At 32.4% G+C, this 23,763-nt stretch overlaps 1 protein-coding gene across 8 annotated transcripts in view; it reads left to right on the forward strand.

The window, feature by feature from the left end:
* The window catches only part of LOC139528747 (mediator of RNA polymerase II transcription subunit 12-like), a 322,630-nt gene that overhangs the window by 23,152 nt on the left and 275,715 nt on the right, over nt 1-23,763 (forward strand). For 2 of the 8 annotated variants that reach the window (XM_071324916.1, XM_071324961.1), the window contains exon 1: nt 6,088-6,224. The exons of 5 other annotated variants lie outside the window; for them this stretch is intronic. The gene's annotated coding sequence lies outside the window, so the exon portion shown is untranslated. Of the gene's footprint in view, nt 1-6,087; nt 6,225-23,763 lie in introns of those variants that run through there. One more of the 8 variants, XM_071324935.1, reaches the window with a different exon arrangement.

A 23,763-nucleotide genomic window follows, 5' to 3' on the forward strand; every position in this document is an offset into this window, starting at 1 on the left:
GTAAACAAATCTGTTCGAAACGTATACGTCGATCCGTGCACGTATCCTGATACGTGAATAATGCAAATGCTCTAATATTAGAGCATTTCATTAATCAAGTATAACACGTATATGTGGAAAGGATAAATTAAGTCAAGTTGTCCCGATGAAAATATTGTATAATGCATTTTATTTTAATTGAGATCGGGGTAAAATCATCATTATAAACAAATCTGGTCGATACGTATACGTCGATCCGTGCACGTATCCTGATACGCGAATAATGCAAATGCTCTATTAGAGGTCGGTCATTTGAAAACGTATCAACCGTATCGTATACGTTGACGTATCCGCATCTGCAGATTTATCAAAAAATATTATGTGATCCCGAGCTTAAGAACACTTTACGTTCGAAACAATCAAACATTCACTTTCAAAATATGCAATCGTGGTGTTTTGTAAAAATAATAATAAGGGGGTCTATCAACTACTTTTACATGCCCTTAAAAGGGAGCAAACGTGGGGCAGTTGCACGAATATCGTACACAATCCTTTAATAATCTAGTTAAAAAATATTTCAAGATCTTACACGAATAAACACACACAAGAAATCAAATGTACTACTTATATACATGTAAGGAACTTTGAATATTGTTCATTTGCGATGTTGTCATAAGAGGTAATAGAAACACGAGTTGTCTTCAGATGTCATTTAAATGCATGTACATTTAATAAAACAGTACTGAGTATCACTCTATTTGTCAAATAACAATTTGGTTCTACGTGAGCACAAGTTAGCACATAAATAAACGATTTTAACGATTTTCACTCCTATCATGCCTGTAAACTGTTCCAACTACCCGGAATATCTTTAAAAGTCGGATTACATGTTCCACAAAAACTCGGTATTGCCTAATTGTTTTGTTAATTTTTGCATTAGAAATTAATCAGTTGCTCATTTGCATTATCTCAGATGGTGTCATTAAAACAAAATACATATATGGTTTGGCGATATCTGGCCACAGCTTTTATTCATAATATGATAGATTCATATAATATATAATATATATAGATAGATAGATAGACCATAGACCATGTATATTTAGATAGATCTATGGTCGGTTACCCGAAGATAATATGGCAACCAGGTAGATAGATAGATAGATATATATGAAGATAGATACACCCTGGATTTCTTCACCTGTATACCTCAGTTACCCAGCTTCCATTTGCACCTAGTGTAGACAAAAATACTGCCGTAGAAAATTTTCTATTAACTTTTCTGTAAGGAAGACTGTAAGGTAAGAAGACTGTCCGACTCAATCTTTGAACCTACTTAAAAAACAAGTAACTAAGCCGTAGAATACACTATGTTTTTTCACAAGTAGACCACAGCTACCCAGCGTTCATTTGCGCATATTGAGGACAATAATTTGACATAAAACATTTTTTTATCATTTTTTCTGTAAGGTAGTAGGGGTAGGGTGTCCGGCCCCAACCTTGCACTTTCTTTAAAAATAAAACCTAAGCCGAGGAACACCCTGTGTTTTTCATCAAGTAGACTACAGCTACCCAGCGTTCTTTTGCGCCTATTGTGGACAATGATTTGACATGGAACATGTTTTTATTAATTTTTCTGTAAGGTACTGGGGTAGGGTGTCCGGCCCCAACTTTGCACTTTCTTTAAAAAAAAATTAAACTAAGCCGAAGAACACCCTGGATTTCGTTTCCAGTATACCACAGCTACACAGCTTCCATTTGCACCTAGTGTAGACACAAATACTGCCGTAGAACATTTTTTATTAACTTTTCTGTAAAGTAGACTGTAAGGTAAGAAGACTGTCCGACACACTCGTTGAACCTTCTTAAAAAACCAATAAACTAAGCCGTACAACAGACTGTGTTTTTTCACAAGTAGACCACAGCTACCCAGCTTCACTTTGCGCCTGTTTGTCGACAATGATTTTACATAGAACATTTTTTATTAACTTTTCTGTAAGGTTGTGGGGTAGGGTGTCCGGCCCAAACTTTGCACTTTCTTAAAAAAAAAATAAACTAAGCCGAAGAACATTCTGTGTTTTTCTAAAACAAAACACAGATACCCGGCATTTCTTTGTACCTAGTGCGGACAAAAGTATTGCCGTGCAACATTTTTTATTATTTTTTTTGTAAGGTAGTGGGGGTAGGGTGGCCGGCCCCAAATTTGCACTTTCTTTAAAAAAATAAACTAATCGGAAGAACACCCTGGATTTATTCTCAAGTATATCTTAGCTACCCAGTTTCCATTTACACCTAGTGCAGACACAAATACTGCCGTAAAACATTTTCTATTAACTTTTCTGTAAGGAAGACTGTAAGGTAAGGAGACTGTCCGACTCAATCTTTGAACCTACTTAAAAAACAAGAACTAAGCCGAAGAACACCCTGTGTTTTTTCACAAGTAGACCACAGCTACTCAGCGTTCATTTGCGCCTATTGTTGACAATGATTTGACATAGAACATTTTTTTTATTAATTTTTCTGTAAGGTAGTGGGGGTAGGGGTTCCGGCCCCCACCTTGCACTTTCTTTAAAAAAAAACTAAGCCGGGGAACACCCTGTGTTTTTCATCAAGTAGACTACAGCTACCCAGCGTTCTTTTGCGCCTATTGTGGACAATGATTTGACATAGAACATTTTTTTAGCAATTTTTCTGTAAGGTAGTGGGTTAGGGTGTCCGGCCCCAAATTTGCACTTTCTTTAAAAAAATTAAACTAAGCCGAAGAACACCCTTGTTTATTCTCCAGTATATCTCAGCTACCCAGTTTCCATTTGCACCTAGTGCAGACAAAAATACTGCCGTAGAAAATTTTCTATTAACTTTTTTGTAAGGAAGGCTGTAAGGTAAGAAGACTGTCCGACTCATTCTTTGAACCTACTTTAAAAACAATAAACTAAGCAGTAGAACACAATGTTTTTTTATTCTCAAGTAGACCACAGCTACCCAGCTTCCCTTTGCGCCTATTTGTGCACAATGATTTGCCATAGAACTTTTTTTATTAATTTTTCTGTAAGGTAATGGGGTATGGTGTCCGGCCCCAACTTTGCACTTTTTTGTAACAAAAATAAACTAAGCCGAAGAACATTCTTTGTTTTTTCTCAAATAATGCCAAATCCAACGTCCATTATGGCCGCCATTACGTGTTGACAACGTCGTCTATTGATCCGTATCACTGAGCACCGAAAAATCATTATTCAGGCATTCCTGGTTGTTCTACTGTTTTTTGCATTCCGTAAGACATTCTCCGTAAATGGTAATCACTATATTTTTAACGATTGTTTCCTTTAATTTGCATACAATATAATATACGTACCGATATATTGTTGTGCAGATTTTATTTGAAGTGTAATGGACTCATTATTTATGGCAAGTTTTTTTTAACATAATGGACAAAACGAATATATACGGCTATTACACACATGGTTGAAACACTGAACTATATTCAATATAATACATATATTTAATGTAGGACAACGATAAAATACCAACTTGAAAAAAAAAAAAAAAAAAAACAAAATATGTTAAGATACAGCATATCAAAGAACCCGTAGAACTATTTTTTTGTTTGATTAAAAGTTTTATTTTTGACCCTTTTGACCTTGATGTCGACCAATTTAAAAGCTCTAATTTACAAAATATACGGTTAGATTCAGCATATCAAACAATCCCAATAATTCAATTTCAGTTGAAATTGGGCAGTTTAATTTTGACCCTTTGAACCTTAAAGTGAACCAATTTGAAAAGGTGCCCCAAATTAAAATCCAAATACACGGTTAGATTCAGCATATCAAACAATCGCTAAGAAGTAAATCCTTAGATGTCAACGTGGAAAAAAGTTAAATCACAAAAATACTGAACTCAGAGGAAAATACAATCGGAAAGTCCATAATCACATAGCAAAATCAAATGACAAAACACATCAAAAACGAATAAACAAGAACTGTCATATTCCTGACTTGGTACAGGCATTTTCAAATGTAGAAAACGGTGGATAAAACCTGGTTTTAAAGAGCTAACCCTCTCACTTTGATGACAGTCTCATCAAACTCCGTTATTTTTACATTGATGCGTGAACTAAACAAACATAATAAATAAAATAGTCAAAATATGGGTACAGCAGTCATCATCGCGAATAATTTTAAAAGAAACAATTTAACAGAACACAAAACATCTATCTACAAATTGGAAACCATGTCCAAAGTACAAAAGCGAAAAATATGGTTAGATTTAGCATATCAAAGAATCCCCCAAATTCATTCAAGTTGAAACTAAATTTAATTTGACCCTTTTGACGTTAAATTGGCATTAAATGTCAAATTTATCTTCACTTATTTGATAAAAATCTCAATTTAAAACATACTCAAACGTGTATCAAAATTTCAATACGTCTGAAATAAACAATTAATAATACATGGACTCGATTATAAGTATTAGCATTTCTTGTGTAATTTAGTCAAGACGTCATCTAATAAATACCGAAATGACTTTCGAAGTCTTTTGCAAGTCACATAACCTGACAAAAACATACACATATTAACACATAGATAACGACCTTTAGCAACCGGACCTTCCAGGTTTCTTTAATTTCATGTTGAAGGCAAAATAAATATTTTATCGTTTTTAAGTGAATGATTAGTCAGCGATGTTTCTAAGCTTATTTGGACAGCATTAAAATAATAACTGGGTGTAAAAATAGAATTATAATTTTACTATTTTAATTAAGTTAATGATTGAACCGTTAATGATTGAACCAATCACAATATGTTTAGAACATGTAATTATACACCCGCTTTGAAAAAAGGGGGGTATACTGTTTTACCTCTGTCTGTCCTTCCGTCAGTCCGTCAGTCCGTCCGTCCTATGAATATTTTTCGCCGCAATCTTCTTAGGAACTACAATATAAGGATTTCTGAAATTTGGTTTCAGGGTTTATATAAGTCTGCTACACCGTTTGATGCCTTTTCAGATTCATCACTCGACAACTTCCTGTTTACCGAACACTTGTATTATTTTACACATAATAACCAAGTTGAAAATTTTCGTCACATTTTTCTCAGGAACTACAATACAAGGATTTCTGAAATTTGTTTTCAGGATTTATACAAGTCAGCTATACCGTGTGATGCGTTTTCAGATTCATCACTCGACAACTTCCTGTTTACCGAACACTTGTATTATTTTACACATGATAACCAAGTTGAAAATTTCCGTCACATTTTTCTCAGGAACTACAATACAAGGATTTCTGAAATTTTGTTTCAAGGTTTATATAAGTATGCTATACCGTGTGATGCGTTTTCAGATTCATCAATCAACAACTTCCTGTTTACCGAACACTTGTACTATTTTACACATGATAACCAAGTTGAAAATTTCCGTCACATTTTTCTCAGGAACTACAATACAAGGATTTCTGAAATTTGGTTTCAGGATTTATACAAGTCATCTATACCGTGTGATGCGTTTTCAGATTCATCACTCGACAACTCCCTGTTTACCGAACACTTGTATATTTTACACATGATAACCAAGTTGAAAATTTCCGTCACATTTTTCTCAGGAACTACAATACAAGGATTTCTGAAATTTTGTTTCAAGGTTTATATAAGTATGCTATACCGTGTGATGCGTTTTCAGATTCATCACTCAACAACTTCCTGTTTACCGAACACTTGAACTATTTTACACATGATAACCAAGTTGAAAATTTCCGTCAAATTTTTCTCAGGAACTACAATACAAGGATTTCTGAAATTTGGTTTCAGGATTTATACAAGTCAGCTATACCGTGTGATGCGTTTTCAGATTCATCACTCAACAACTTCCTGTTTACCGAACACTTGCATATTTTTACACTATTAAAATTATCCATTTGCGGCGGGGGTATGATCAGTGAGCAGTAGCTCACAGTTTCACTTGTTTAAACTTGTTAAAATGAAGTTTGTTTAAAATTTGTCAAAATAAGCTTTAAGAATTCCTTTTTTTAATTTAGATTTATTATGCATGTCTCTATACATGGTATGCGACGCGTAACAGTTTATAAGTAGGTGTTCTCTTATATGCATTTGATACGGTGCATTTATTATGAATATATTTCAGACTTCATTTATGAAAGGAAATCTATAGAGCAGAAATTTGAGGTCAAAGACGCTAAAATTGTTTATAACATTAAACATTTCAACATCGACGGTAAAGGAATCTGTAAGGTATTCATCTTCTCATTTTAATTATTTTGATTTGGAAATTTTTTTTGTATGAATTTAAAATGTAGATTCAAATATTTTTCACCTCAAACGATAAAGTAAAACTTCTTCAAACTTATATATGATGTACAGTTCGGCGTCCGCAAAAAAAGAAGCCAAGAAAAGTGTTTATCTCTTCTTCACAAATACGTATTTCATTGAATCTCGATATTTATCATGTTTATAATTTTTCTAAGAATGACGTTCTACCTCCATAAGCCCGCAAATGTCATGGCGGGTCACATATTAGGAACCTCAAGATTTTGGTTTCAAATTACTGAATTTAACTTTGAACCTTTAGACCTTAATGCGGACCCATTTACAAATTTTAACAGTCAGCATATCAAAACCGTAATAAATATTATTTTGATGAAATCAAACAGTTTTAACTTTGACCCTTTGCACCTCGATGAGGACCAATTTTAAAACCAGTCCTGTGTTGCCATGGATATATTGAAATTGATGTTTCAAACAAAACCTGGAGAGCTTTTATATATTTTTTAATGTTATATTTAACATTGCCATTAAAGCGCGAGGTTTTGCATGCCACAAAACCAGGTTCAACCCATCATTTAGTTCTTTAAAAATGTCCTGTACCAAGTCAGGAATATGGCCATTGTTATATTATAGTTCGTTTCTGTGTGTGTTACATTTTAATGTTGTGTTTACGTTGTGTCGTATATACTACTGTTGCCTTTACTTATGTGAACAATTTACTCTATCCCATAGCTCAGTGGGAGATGATTTTTTTGAATATCGCCCTCCCGTTTGGACCAATAAAAAATCGATAATTCAAGAGACAATGTATTCCATTAACATCGTGGATTTCAATACAAAGGTTTACGTTTGTATAAATTGATTGTCACTTGATTAAAAAACTAAACTTTTTTGCTTCACTTTTGTTACTTTTGTACAACCGTTATGTTTTTGGTAAACGACTTCAAAGATCATTACTTTTAAATTTAGTTTAAAAGACAATTAGGTAAGGACATTCAGTATAATATAAAAAATCAAATAGCCGAGAGGGTGATAGAGCAGATTATTACCCCTCGAAAAATACATTTTCAATTTTGGCTTTGCCGCGGTTGACATTGTTTTCTTGGAGTCATAATCTGCTGTATCACCCTCTGATCTATGTTATACTCATATAATAATTTGGCATCTGGATTTATCGATTCTACGTAGGAAAAAGTCAATAATTGATGTGCATGATGGGGACATTACAATTATGCTTTTAAAAGGGCAGTTAACGTATAGCCATGGTATCATTTATGATCGAATTCCTTAATGAAGTTACATAAATCTTTGGTAGGGTCGTGTCATTTTTGCCAAAATATACCCATTTTAAATTATCAGGAGACAAATTTTGGGTTCATTTAGGAACTTATTTGAAAGGTGAACTTTCATTTGACCATAATATCCCAAATCAATGTACAGTTATCAAACGTTAATGTATTATGTTGTAGGATGTTGCAAAAAGAGTGTCACTTTTGTATAAAATCTCCCAAAATTATGACCCATATTTTTGGCACATTCCCGTCCACCAAAAAAAAAAAAAGAAGTTAGCCCCCCCCCCCCCCCCCCCCCAACCCCCAAAGTGATTTCCCCCGATATTGTTTTTCAATTCATTTTACAATTCAAATGGACATACTATTGCTTATATCATAAATCACCCAAAGTGCATTATATAATTTCAGCTTAAAAAATTATCAGTTTTTACTTCAAGCATATTACAATTGGTCGTCTTTCTAAACATTTATGTTTAATTAGATTTGGTTGTGCACAAATATTTGTTTGCTTTTAATTCAAAATGTTTCTGATAAAAGATTTACAAGCACGTGTATGGGAGTTTTTTTTTTTAATTTGACACACTTTTTTATCTCTATTGAATATAATCCATCTTGTGTTTAGGTTGTAAGATTTACAATATTCTTTGTATATATATAAGTATGAATGTTATGCTTAATTAATCGAAGTACTTGTGTTCAATATCACACCGACAGTAACAGTTATGTAGATGCTGTATCAAAGACAATGGTAGAGTGGTGTCAGATGATATGTTTTTTAAACAAAGAACACTCAAAACATAGGAAATAAAGATTAATTAAAACATTTGGCATAAATTATATACTAGTAAAGTCTGAGAGTCAAGCTCAACAAAGTCGTCTCTGCAATGATCGCTTGATGTTGTTTATTATTAAGGTAATTATTTTTGCGTCCTATTAATTATTATCAGAAAGAGGGTTAATATACAGCAAGGAGAAAACAGTCCATTATATAAAGAAAAGTCTAGCATTAGTGTATAATGTTACTTTGTTGCGACATCTGCAAGTAACATTTAATTGGTGCTGTATCTAATCGTTAATGGGAATTATAAATTTAACGTTGATTTTGCCGTGAAAAAGTACACTATCGTTTGAAAAATGTCTATGAATGGTAATTAAACTTTTTTTTATGTTAACCGTAAAATAAAATTGATATAAATTTTATGATCTTGCAACATAGTTGAAAATTGGAGATTTCTGGATACAATACACAATGTACATGTACTAATGTCAGGCGCAGATCAGGGGGGTGAAATCCGAGAGTTGGAATCCCCCTTTTTTTGGACGATCAATGCATTTGAATGGGGACATGTAGTTAGAACTCCCCCTTTGAACTTGGTTAGGACCCCCTTTTTAAAATTGCCGGATTTGCCCCTGAATGCATATCTCCATTTATGAAATTTGCAACTCTACAAAGACCAGGATTTGGATTGCATTAAACTTTCAGAAATCTTCAATATCTTGATTACTATGTCATAATGCCTTTGCATTGTGAACCTTTTTTTTCCTTAATATGGCAGAGTGAGGAACAAGTGAAATACATACATTGTTTTTACTGTATTTTTATACGCCCGTCAAAATTTTGACGGGACGTATTATGGTATACAAATGTCCGGTGTCCGTCCGTCTGTCCGTCCGTCCGTCTGTCTGTCTGTCCGTCTGTCCGTCTGTCTGTCCGTCCGTCCATCTGTCTGTCTGTCCGTCTGTCGGTCTGTCTGTCCGGCGTAAACATGTCGCACCGTAACTTGAGAACGACTTATCTTAATTTCATAAAACTTAATATAGTTGTTTTTTATGATGGTCAAATGATCTGTATACTTTTTGGTGAAAATAAGATTTAAACTTTTTGAGTCACGGCACTTTGTAACTAAAACAGGGGTGTGTTTTTTTTCACATGTCGCACCGTATCTCAAAATCGATTCTTGATTATTGCTTAAAACTTTACACAATTCTTAGTTATATTAATCTTAATATCTGTATACGTTTTGGTGATGATTCAAAATTTCATTTTTGAGTTATTGAGTATTTTGTAAAAAAGGGGGAGGGGTTTTTACATGTCGTGTCGTATCTCAAAATCGATTCTTGATTATTGCTTAAAACTTTACACAATTCTTAGTTATATTAATCTTAATATCTGTATACGTTTTGGTGATGACTCAAAATTTTATTTTAGTTATTGAGTATTTTGTAAAAAAGGGGAGGTTTTTTTACATGTCGAGCCGTATCTCAAAAACAATTTATGATTATTGCTTGAAACTGTACACACTTCTTTGTTATACTAATCTAAAGATCTGTATACTGTTTGGTTTGATTCAAAATTTTATTTTAGTGATATTTGTAAAAAAAAACAGGGTTTAGGGGGGGGGGGGGGGGGGGGTATGTTTCACATGTCCCGCCGTGTCTCAACAGTAAATGGTTATTGCTTAAAACTTTCTCAGAAACTATTGATGATTATTGCATAAAACTTTCACACAAGACGTCGGGCGTATCATGCGCTCATGGCGCAGCTGTTTATTGTTTGTTATATATCAAATTGGACATCACTGATCACCATATAACGCTTTATAATTACGGTTGCCAGACTCACTTTTAGGAATCTTGGAATTGCATTTGTATTTCACTTTTTTACTCATCTTAATTTAGCCAATATATATTTATACAAAAAATTGTTTTGAAAAAGGTATGAACACACATATATATATATACTAGTTCAGTGATAATGAAAGTCATACTAAACTCCAAATTCTATATTTAATTTTGTTTGTTTAACTGAATTTAAAAAATCTTATTAATACATGGAATATTTATTACAATCTTTTTTAAAGTACCTTCCACCAATCATCCAGTGTCATTTAAAGTTACTAGAGCAGTAATTTAAATTATGAAAAAAGTGATTCATTGTACAGATGATAATTAACGAATAGAAAATATTTTTTTAAAAGATATTCTTATATCAGACAACTTAGTTGACATAACAAATATATAACTGTTAGAAGATTGTGCCACTTTTGTTCTCTTGTTCACATTTTTTAAAGCCTTTTTTTCAACTGCACTAATCCTTTTGATTTCTATACACACATTATGTAAGAGTACATTAGATTACAACTAGGCTGAAAAAGTTCGATTTCATTGATATGAAACTTTGACCATTATATATAAATAACATTTGTAACTCTATATCATATATGTATAAGGTGAATCAATGTGCTTGTAACTTTGGATAGAGTCTCATGAAATGGTAAAAATCACTGTATCCCGGTACACAGGTACACAGGGTTGTCATTAATGCAAACTTACAATTAGCAGACCTTAAAATACTAATACATACATGACATATTACAACAACACTTTAAAGAGTCAAATTTATTTTTAACTTGGATCAGATAAATATAGAAAAATAGATTTACTTTTTATCAAATCTATTCATAACTGCTGACTCTCTACTTACGTAAAACAAAATTTAACAGTTTCAAGTTTTGACGCAACATGCTTGTTGAGTATTAAAGCGTTTATAAATATGACATTTGATTCCTATGATTTTTATTCTTACAATTAATTTAAACATGATCATACATATGGCAAGCCAAAGTGGACAAAAAGAGCTATTTTTTAATGTTAGAAAATCATTTTCTAATATTAAAAAATCATTTTCTAATATCAAAATATCATTTTCTAATATTAAAAAATAAGATACTTTTTAATATTAGAAAATGTTTTTTTAATATTAGAAAAGCATTTCCTAATATTAAAAAATCATTTTCTAATATTAGCAAATTATTTTTTATTATTAATGAATAGTGTTTTTCTTTTTTAATATTAGAAATCATTTTTTAATATTAGAAAATCAATTTTTAATATTAGAAAATCAATTTTTAATATTAGAAAATCAATTTTTAATATTAGAAAATCATTTTTTAATATCAAAAAATCATTTTTTAATATTAGAAAATCATTTTCTAATATTAGAAAATCAATTTTTAATATTAGAAAATCATTTTTTAATATTAGAAAATGATTTTTTAATATCAAAAAAAGATTTTCTAATAATTTTTTTTTATTAGGAAATGATTTTCTAATATAAAAAAATCATTTTCTAATATTAAAAAGTATCTAACTATCAATGTATCACCCTCTGCATGATTCTTAGGTGGAGCCAAACTTGATTAAAGTACTTGTAATAGACACGCCGAATATATCTCAGTTTGAACTTACGTTGTAACTTGAATATTTTTTTACAAATCATTGAGTTAAAAATTTACATCGTGTTTTCGAAATTCTGGATTCCCTGTTATGAACATCTAAACGAATGACCCTGATAACGAAAAACAACCGGATGACGACAATCAATGTGCAGTGTACACTATACGACAAATAGTAAAATTTCCTTTAATAATATTCTGGCTTTCAAACCGGCCATATCATAGTTTGAAATTAACGATCATGGAAGTAAAACGAAACTCTCGTGTTACAAACAAAACAAGAGGAGTATTATGATGCAAATGAATAACAAAGTAAAAGTGAAATTGACAAGTCGGTGACTTATGCTACATAGGTCTATTTGACATACGAGGACATGTTAAAACGTGGTTAAATTATTTATTTTTTTAATTCTAGAAACAACCAGTTTCTAAATATTTTGCAACCAATCAATATGAAGATTAAAGAAAACGATCCAACGAAGTTAGTACGTTATTGCGTTTTGTATTTTAATTTATCGCTCTATACATTGTTTTGTAATATATAATCTGACAGACCTTTTATATGCAATATATCGGACGTCACAAGTCATTTACTTCCGGTCACAACGGAAACCTGAATAAACCGACTCACTGTCCAAACCGGCCGTTTTTATAGTCCCGTGGCCGGTTGGTTTATACAGGTTTTTACTGTATATTGATTTGTTATGTGTGTACACAATATTTGTCGTATGTATATACGGATTATGATGTATAAAGAGAGCAAAAAACTATAACTAATGTACACGACGTTTTATTACACTTCTGCAGATAAATTGTGATAATAGATGCCATGAATAATGAGTACATTACTGTCTTTATGTGGACTATTATCTAAAAAAAAACATATAAAATATATAAAACAGTGCGTTTGCGCTCCGTTACACTCTTATTATAAGCCAAGATTGATACCGTCCTCCATGACATAGCAGCCTGAGTACATAGATTGACTATCCCCAAGATGATAAAACCATGCAACATTTATTAAATGCTGAAATCTCAATTTCACAAGGGCGAACAATGTTGTACCATATAGTTCCTTCCCATTGATGTTACGTTGTCAAAAAGTATTTGAGTAATTTTGGTATCAAATAAAAGCTTAAGAACTTGGGATAGCTGTTGAACCATTTTTAAAAGTTTGCTATGAATGATAAAAAAAATAATTGGATGATAAGAGGATATATCAGCCTTGTTACTTAGATCAGAAGTACCTATTTTGTACTACCCAATTTTTCTGGAACCAGTGAGCTGTTATATGCAATAAAGGCATGTTGGTTTGTTTAGCACAAGTCACGATGCAGTTGTCAATGTATATTGCATATGTTACTACCTGTTCAATTTGAGCTTAAATTCATTGACATAGTGTGTGGATTAAAGCTTCAAGTGTTTTCTTAAATAGTAATAGATCATAGAATAAAATTAAGTAAAGTAGGAGTCTATATAGCAAGTTTGGTGCTGTATTACTAAACATTATGTGCAATTCCATTCTTAAAAACTATTACAATGAAAATTTGTCACACACAATTTAATCATTTCACATCATTTTTTTCAGTAACAAATCCTTTATGTTGACCCAAAGGTGTCACATCTAAAATATGTGTGTTATTTATGTGAAAGTAAATGTCCCTTCTTAATGCCGGTAGTCGTGAAGCTGTTCCCGATTTTGTAGCCGTACTGTTACTGTGTGCTCTTGTCGAGAGCTATTTGCATTGCACATAAGAAATTATCAAAAAGAAAAAAATCTAATTTTACGTCAACTGATTTAGGACCTTTTTACGTTTTCCACGTTACGACTGGAAGACAAAACCAAGGAGTAAACAAAGACTCATCAAACCAAAAGACATTTACATCAACAGTTACAACTAATAAATAAGAAACAACACGAACTCCACTGAAAACCGGGAGTTAAATCAGGTGCTCAGGAAGAGTAAGCATTTCCTCCACCGAGTACGGCACCCGTCGAAAAATTTTTTTTAGTTCGTACGTTATGATGGAAGGTCATTATGACTGAGGAAGAATATCAGATATGATTTCTGACACACTTTTGTCATTTTTTGGAAATTATTATAATATGGTAAATTTTTATACCCGTGTTAGTTTTTCTGTAAGGTAGTGGGGTAGGGTGTTCGGCCCCAACTTTGCACTTTCTTTGAAAAAAAAAACTAAGCCGAAGAACATCCTGGATTTCTTCTGCAGTATACCTCAGCTACCAAGCTTCCATTTGCACCTAGTGTAGACACAAATACTGCCGTAGAACATTTTTTATTAACTTTTTTGTATTAAGACTGTAAGGTAAGAAGACTGTCCGACTCAATCTTAGAACCTATTTAAAAAAAAAGAAGAAAATAAGCCGTAGAACACACTGTGTTTTTTCAAAAGTAGACCACAGCTACCCAGAGTTCCTTTGCGCCTATTGTGGACAATGATTTGACATAGAACATTTTTTTTATTTTTTGTTCACTAAGATAGTGGGGTAGGGTGTCCGGCCCAAACTTTGCACTTTCTTTGAAAAAAAAACTAAGACGAAGAACACCCTGGATTTCTTCTCCAATATACCTCAGCTACAAAGTTTCCATTTGCACCTAGTGCAGACACAAATACTGCCGTAGTTCATTTTTTATTAACTTTTTTGTGAGGAGGACTTTATGGGTAGAAGACTGTCCGACTTTATCTTTAAACCTTCTTAAAATACAATAAACTAAGCCGTAGATTACGCTGAGTTTTTTCACAAGTAGACCACAGCTACCCAGCGTTTCTTTGCGCCTATTGTGGAGAATGATTTGATATAGAACATTTTTCCATTAATTTTTCTGTAATGTAGTAGGGTAGGGTGTCCGGCCCAAACTTTGTTTGTTTGTTGACAATGTTTAAGTACAATTATTATTTAGATTCATCTAAACCTATCTAAATATGTTATTGTAAATAGTTTAAGCATATCACGTATTCAGTTTGCTCCGATCTCTTACGTCAATCTAATTGTGCGTTTATTTATGGGAACGGCAAATAATGCCTTCACCTATCTAGAGCGCTTCGATCCAAAACAAGTGCCGTATTTGTCCTACTAGAATCGGAATAATTCATGGGGGCTTGAATATATCGTGATTTTACCATGAGTTGTCCCTTTATGCCGATATTTTACCCCTCGCTTTCGCTCAGGGTAAAATATTTGTTATAAAGGGCCAGCCCGTGGTAAAATCCCCGATGTGCTAGAGGACAGGATCCTGTGATAAACATTAAAAAATCTGAGATTTATGATAATAAGGGGAGTGATATTTGTTCTGCACTTGCAGCCAGGTCCAGATCGCCGTGTACCTTGATCAGACTACAAGTACAGAATCACTTAAATGGCAATTCTAACATGACGTCCTTCAAACGCTTTGAGTAAAAATATAGGGTTATTGCATGAATATTGGGGAATATTGTCCCGAGTAGAACTTTATATTGCAGAAGCTCAGGAATGATTTCACTAGTGATTTTGAACAAATAATTATTACACTTGATGAAGTGTTTTATTTAGTATACTCACTTTTAACACATGATAACACAATATAATACTTTATTTACGAATTTTAAAATTTTGATATTTTTTTCTAATCAAATCGTATGCTTTTAAATTGTCACTAATTGTTATATTCATATTTACTGGATTGCCGAAGTTTTTCTGTGCATTTGTGTTTTGGTACACTTCGATATAAAATCTTCTTTATTGAGGGCACATGACGTTTGCGATGTTTTACCTGTAAAACGATAGTACATTTGTGCTTCAAATACTATGGACATTTGCGCTTTAAATTTTGATTCACCTGTACTAAATTGACCGGACATTTGCGCTTTTGCACCTATAGTCGTCTACCTGTAATTTTAATGAGAAGAAATTATTACGTAAATAATTTAACTTATATTTGTCATTAGTACAACAAATGGTCCAGAACCCTTCCCTGCCCACTATAATGGACATCCTACTCGACTAATCCTGCTATTTTTTCTTTTCTTTTTGAATAGTATCATTAAACAACAGTGTGTGAATTACATTATATTCGTTATATTGATGAACAGGCACCCCTGTCAAGATTTTAGAAAGAGAAACTTGAATATATATTTGAAATGTGGGCGAAATATCAGTCAGAACAGTTAACAAGAGATAAATTTGTTCACTCCTTGGGCTTCAGATGTCAAGCGAAAACTGACCTGTGGTGACTGAATGGGTTTTTATGTCTTTAGAATTTTTACTTGTCGCTCAGTGTATGAAGACTTTTAAACAGATATCAATGTGCTATGACATGAATGCTCTATGAAATGTGCTTTTAAATATTTTTTTTCAAACTTTTAACCATAAAGAAACAATATTAATTTAACTTTGCCAAGTCACACATGCCGGTCCCCACCCGGATTAAAGAGGAGGATAGTCATAAAAACCAAATATTGCAAAAGCGAAATGTCTGATGTTAAAAGCGCTAATGTCCTTTTGTTGACAGCGAAAATGTCCTATGATTTGAAGCGCAAGTGTTCAAAAAATTAATATAAGCGCAAATGTCCTATGAAAAAGCGCAAACGTCCCGCGCCGATGTCAATATCTATTAATCAAACTGGTTCCTTGAAAACTATTTTACTTTTAATCTATTAATTTATGTAAACAAGAAAACTGGTCTTATATAAGGGAATGGTCATTATTTATCAGCTGAGGGGGTCGGTTCAAATTTTAATATAAAATTTTATGTTGGGAACCCCCCCCCCCCCCCATTATTTTATAAAACCACACTATGACCCCCCCCCCCCCCCTAAGAACATAATTTCAAAAGTTTGACCCCCCCTCCAAAAAAAAGATCTCCAGTTGTGTTAAGGTTATGATTACCAGCTACATAGTAACAGGCTTTGAGAAACTCTGATTATAACAAACAGCTTTTCTTCTTGTTTCTTGTTTCTCAAAAAGGAATATTTGACACGTGCATGTAGAAAAATAGAAAAAAAATATACAGAAAATTGTATGTTCCAATTTATTAATTTATTTTGCTGCAACCTATAATTCTACAAATTTTATCAGTATACCAGTAGATAAACTTTCAATACTGACTGTTATTTTAATCCCAATCACAGGCCCTTGTATCTTATATTTTTTTAACCTTTGTGCCTTAAAATATCTAGTTATGAATGGGGGCGGGGGGTCAGGATTCCAATGTACAATGATTTAGGAAGTGCAAATAAAATAACACTGATTATATGGTTCTTGTCCTTTCTTAATTAAATATGTACATGATTTATTTGAGATAAAGAAATATACAAACAAGCCAGGAATCTCTGGCCTTTCTTTGTTTTGTACAGATGTATTTTTTAAGAGTTAAGTGTGTTATCAATTTTCTCTGAACAAGTACACATTTTTGCTTAGGGGCCTAAGCTGAATATATTTGTTCTTTTTCCAAATCATATAGTGTTTTGTTTAGTGTGTGTGAATGCCATGGTGCCCATCAAGTATTTTTTTTAGTAAGATCTGAAATTTGGATAGGAAAGAATATCGGAGAATGGGTAAAATTTACAGAAAAATGGACCAAAAAAAAAACAAAAAAAACAGAGGACACTGGTGTTCAAATATAAAGAAAAGGAGAAAAGAGCAAAAAATACGTAAGAATAGAGAAATATTACCTTAAAAATTAAAGAATACAGAAGGGAAATACCTTATATCGAGATCATCTTTTATTCTTATTCAATATCTTTGTAATAATTTCATAAAATAAGTATACCTATTTTTGTAACCACCTGACAGACATATAACTAACATATGCATCCTTGCTTTCATCAAAATAATTAAATATACACACCCATTTCATCTCAAGAATCACATCAAAATGATTTAAACACTATCATGACTATAGAAAGTTAATTGTGCATGTCCAGAAACCTTGAAGTTTATAACTCACTATTTCCTGTGGTCAAAACTAGGGAAAAATGTTTCATACAGTTTTTAATCTATTGATTGTAAATTTACACAACTGTGATAAGGAGTGATACGATGCTTTTTGTCCGCAATTTGCTTTTTGTCCGCTTTTGCTTTTTGTCCGATAATTTTGCTTTTTGTCCGACACTTTTGCTTTTTGTCCGTTGCTTTTTGTCCGTTTTGCTTTTTGTCCGATAATTTTGCTTTTTGTCCGACACTTTTGCTTTTTGTCCGTTGCTTTTTGTCCGTTTTGCTTTTTGTCCGATAATTTTGCTTTTTGTCCGACACTTTTGCTTTTTGTGCGTTGCTTTTGGTCCGTTTTGTTTTTTGTCCGGTAACGTTGCTTTATGTCCGATATAAAAACGTGTATATTTTGGCAGGTTTTATTTTGAACATCGAAATATCATTATTAGGGTATTTTATTAAAAAAAATATGTCTACCAACCAATTAACGCGTGCAAGATGGCCAACATGACTGAAATAGAACATACGGGGTAAAATTAAAGTTTTGTCTATTAATTTGAAAACCACTATAAAAGAGAGAAAATCTGACAACAGAAGGATGTTGAGCTCTTCCAATTGTTAAAACTTTCAGATGACGTCCAAAATTGGTTCGCCCCCACCTAATGTTATGAAACCTAAACGCAATGCTTATTACCACATATCCCAGATCAAGTTTGAATTTTGATACGTCATATTTACTGCTCTAGAGTTTCAAAAATGGAAAAACTGCTAAACTTTTTATTTCCGTTCTTTACCTGCAGTGTGCCTTTAAACAATGGTATAAAGCTTATATATATATGCAATGAGTAAACCACAACACACAGGTCAAGTATGAATTTTGGTGGCCTCACTTTTCCTCTTATGCCCTATATAAATGGGGAAAATATTGACGTTTGTGTTTCTTAACTTTATATAAAAAAGAAGATGTGATATGATTGCCAATGAGACACCTCTCCACATGAGACTGAATAACACAGAAATTCACTATAATAGGTCACCGTACGGCCTTTAACAATGAGCAAAACCCATAACGCAAAGTCAGCTTTAAAGGGTCTCGATATGACAATGTAAAACAATTCAAAAGAGAAAACAAACGGCCTCAAGCACATTTTATGAAACTTCTACACAATGCTTATTACAACAGAAGTTAGATCAAGTACAAATGTGGGTAGTGTCACTTTTGTCGTTATCAAGCTATGTCCCTTTCTGAAGTTATATCAAGTGGGTGCATTATCTGTACACCATGGACTCATTTCCCATTTTAATAAAGGATTAATTGCCCTAAAATGACAATCTTTTTTGCCTACTATCTTGAAAATTATAATAGACACCGAAAAACTTTATAGTGACCAGCAAGACCAGTTCTACAAATGAGACAACATGATCGAAATCGTTAATCGACTCCTTATTACAGATAATGTTCATTGATGATGATTTTGACCATATTTTTTTTTTTTGGGAGGGGGGGGGAGCGTTTCTTTGCCTTATATCTTAAGTCTTCAACAAAGAAAATATGACGGCGACTACTTAAATTGAAGTTATTGTCCTTTAAATGTAGTGTCTTGCGCATTCATGGATTGTAATACAAAAAAAACCTTAGGTCTAATTTTAATCATTTACAGAAATGCAGATTACTAATGTGAATTTTCATTTAAAAGAACATTTTTTTTAGAATTGAATTGATAAATATTAACATTTTTACAAGTGTAGATTTTATTTGTTTGATTTTTAATGTTTTTAAGTTGGCATTTTTAAGGGAGATAGTGCATTTTATGAAAGAATCTGCATGAACTTTTGCTATCTTTAGGTCTAATTTTAATCATTTACAGAAATGCAGATTACTAATGTGAATTTTCATTTAAAAGAACATTTTTTTTAGAATTGAATTGATAAATATTAACAGTTTAAAATTTAGAAGGAAAAAACGCACGGTGACCCTATTGTATCCATTGATATTCTCAAAGCATTTTTTTAAAGCTATCTTCTTGAATTTTGTTTTCAATTTTATATTCTATAATTTAGATTAGCTTCTGATCACAGAATGCTGTTTTCCCCCGTATAATCTATACAAATTTCGCGCTTAAGTAAGTCCATTATTAATTTTGCATTATTCAAAATTAAATTATGAATAATGAAAAAGTTCATTATTCACTATTCAACGTTACGTGATAAATAATGAATAATGAAATAGTTTATATCTCAGTATTCAAGTTGAAAATCAAAGTGAATAATGAAATAGAATAATATTTTTTGACTGTGACACTATATCCCGTATTTCATAATTCTTCATTTTCGTATAATCTAACAAATTTTCAAATTAAGTTATAGTTATTGACCAAGCAAGTCGGTATATAGAATTTAATCTGCACAGCTCAGGTGACCCTTATAATAACCCGAACGACGTAGAAGTTCGGGTTAAAGGGTCATCCTGAGCGCGTGCAGATTAAATTCTATATACCGATTTGATTGGCCAATAACTGTTTTAACACATGACGTCATTAATTTACGTGAACGTTTTAGATGTGGACGATGTTCCGCAATCCACGGATCCTAGGAAAGTTTATTGTAGGGTAAAGAAAGGGGGAAATACGACTTTCATTGGTAAGTTTCAAATTGATAATTTTTTTTGGGGTTTAGACTTATTGTAAAATTGCGATTTAATGGTAGATTTTTTGTTAATGTTTCTGTTAAATCTATTCCAATTTTTATTTAATAAGTGACGTTTAAGACTTTGACAAATTGAGTACTTTCAAATCGTTGTATGAAAAAAAAATCATAACCGGAAGGGTTATTGAGTTTAGATTAATTGCTTTTGAATTTCTTTCCATCAATGATATGCTTTAATAGAGAAAGATAAACCGAGGAAGAAGTTAGTTATATTACCTAAATTTTTAATGTTGAATAAACGGAAAATACGTTTCTCTTTCCAATGTTTTACTCCCCCTTCCCCAAATTTCTTTGTATCTACTGTATTAGTTTTTAAGACACGTCCATCTAAATGAAGTCTGATTGATCTCCAGCTAATCTCCCTGTTTTCAAACAAACTTAAATATGATCCCCTTTAAATTCGATCCAAAAATATGGGGAATAGATATTCAAAAAGTCGTTATAAATTCCATTGAGTCTAAAACTAATCCAAATCAAATTTCTTTTTTTCGGATATTCTTAGATACATTTCTTTTTTGGCGGAAATTACCAAAAATGTTTTAACTATCTTTCTGACTTTAAAACACTGATTTAAGATTTATGTTGTACGCAAAATATAATAAAACATTTATGTTCAAGCTAAGATGTAAAAAAAAGAATGAGAAACCTTTCTTTTTTCCTATTTTGAAACTGCGATGTTTGTACAAAGTTCAACTGTGTCGTAATTTCAAGGCAGATGGCGGATTCGGGGTGGGGACGGACATGACGTTCACCATAGGATTGGACAAAGTATCGTGTTTTGCCTTAAAATCGTCAATATTGTTTTTAGTCTCGCTACACGCGGTGATAATTTTTTTAATTTGATAGAATAGCGCCCCTTTCAAAATCTAGGAACCGCCTCTAAAGGTAAAAATAGATTTGAACTGTGTAGTATATCTGAGGTAGTTAATGCACACCTTTGCTGTGCATTATCCAGATTATAGCACAGTAAAAACAAAGAGATTTTACCCATGTCATGTGTTAATGTATAATTTTGTAAGAAAAAAATCAAAACACTATGTGATATAATGATCTTAATTTATTTATTTAGTTTCGAAGGATGAACTTGTTGGTTTTCCTAACTATTTTCAACAGAAATTCCTTGGTTTAATGTATGGGCCACCTGAATACCAAAACATAAATAAATATTAGAATACTAAACATTGTCTTTTTTATTTTTCAAGATATTTGCTATTCTTAGTCCTCTGATCACAAATATAACATGTCGATTGTGGCACAATGACCATTAGAGGGTGGACTTTTTATTAGGGGAGGACTTAAGTGCCAAAATACGCGTGAAGATTAAGAAATAGCCAATTTTGAATAATGAAATGGATATTTTGAATAATGGAATGGACTACTGCGACCTTTCAGCCCCTAATAACATATAAACCTTATACCTCATTCGAAAGATTATTGTATTGCTACCTTATACGTCAATCAAAAGCGTACCAACAAAGAAACAAGAGGTTTATAACATATAGCTATACAAAGAGGAATAAAATGGTTACACACAGTATATTCCGCATTGACCATTAGAGGGATTACGGAGGACTTATATGCCAAAATACGCGTGAACAATAAGAAATAGCTTATTTTTAATAATACAATGGTCTGCTGGTACTCGTCAGCCTCTAAATACAGAAAACTTAAGGATGTACTTAGGTGATGTTTTGGAATTTGTGTCAAATGTTCGGACTCCTTAGTGTTTTTCCATAAAATACAATGTAAAATATTTTGCCCCACAAAACCCATTTATTTTTTCATATAAGACTTTAAAATAGCTCATGAAAGGTCATTTACCAAAATTTTAGAAGATTTTTGATTTTCTTTCTTTTGTTTTGAGACCCAAATAATACCAATGCAAATATAAGGTAAAAGTTCGAGTCAGCCTTTTCCCGCCACATTTTTAATCTCAAATATCTTGAACAGGAGGTCCATGACCTATTAAAATGTTTAGCTTATCTTTATCCTTAATTGATACTCTACCAGCTTATAATATTTCTTTCTTTCTTAATTTTTACCTAACCTCACCTTATTGCATCCTTTATACACTAGTGGAGGAATAAAATAGTTATAAAATATATGTCCTGCAGTGAACATTAGAGGGGTTACGGAGTACTTAAATGCAAAAATTCTTTCATTTTTAATCTAAACTTCCATACCACCAAAAGGTCCAAAATATCGTGAGCCGAAATCCATCAAATGGAAATACAACTTTTAAATTTTGATGGATTCAGTCGAGGATTATGCCAGGCAATGGGCTAAGCGTGAGAAGGAAGACGTAGACACTCGTTCCGAATGGATTAAGGCAGTGAGGTCGTTTTTACAAATCAGAATTAAGAAACTGAATGGGTCTATCAATGCCCATGCTACGTCATTCTTTAAAGACCCTAATGTTGCAAAACACTTATCCTACCTGCATGACAAATATGTTGTCCCCGCAGATGAAGCCCCAAACAACATTGTTTTTATGTGTAAAACTCATTACATTAACTGCTTGATGTATAAAGGTATTGACAATTCACTTGGAAACCCAACATATACCCTCACGACACTTACCAAAGAGGAAATTCTTGTAAATCATAGTTCAGTTCTATGTTCCTTTAGAATTTCAACCAAAGACGATGAACTGGATCTTCCATCACTGTATTGGATACATAAACTGTATAAGCGTCCTTACAAACTACGGTATATTGCTGTCCTTTCAAGTGCTCCACGAAACCTCTTTCTAAATTATTATCATCTATTTTATCAGCAAACAAAGACGGGCTTCAAAGTTATTGTGAAACTGCCTATACTAAAGGTGGCGTTAATCAGATGTGGATACTTAAAAATTCCAAAGATCTTTTAGAGTACATACAATCTAACTCTCTTTCATCTTGTAATAGTATTAAAACATTTGACTTTCTACACTTTATACAAGTATTCCACATTCCAAACTAAAAGACAAATTGAAAGAGTTGGTGCTTAGTTTCATAAAAAAGAATAGCCAACGAAGATACAAGTATCTTGTCTTAGGAAGGCCAGAATAAATCCTACTTTGTAAATGATTACTCTGATTCAAACAACTGTTTTTTGGAAACTGACATTATCAAGATGCTTGATTTCTTGATTGACAACGTATTTGTTACGTTCGGATGACGTGTTTTTCAACAGACTGGCGACATTCCAATGGGAACGAATTGTGCCCCTCTTCTTGCAGAACTGTTTCTTTATTATTAATAGGCTGACTTCATACAGGAACTTCTTAGGAAGAAAGATAAGAACTTAGCAATATCCTTTAACTCTACTTTCCGCTTTATAAATTAATTCAAAATTTGGTG

The sequence above is a fragment of the Mytilus edulis genome, chromosome 1 (assembly GCF_963676685.1).
Source record: "Mytilus edulis chromosome 1, xbMytEdul2.2, whole genome shotgun sequence".
Taxonomy (NCBI): Eukaryota; Metazoa; Mollusca; class Bivalvia; order Mytilida; family Mytilidae; genus Mytilus; species Mytilus edulis.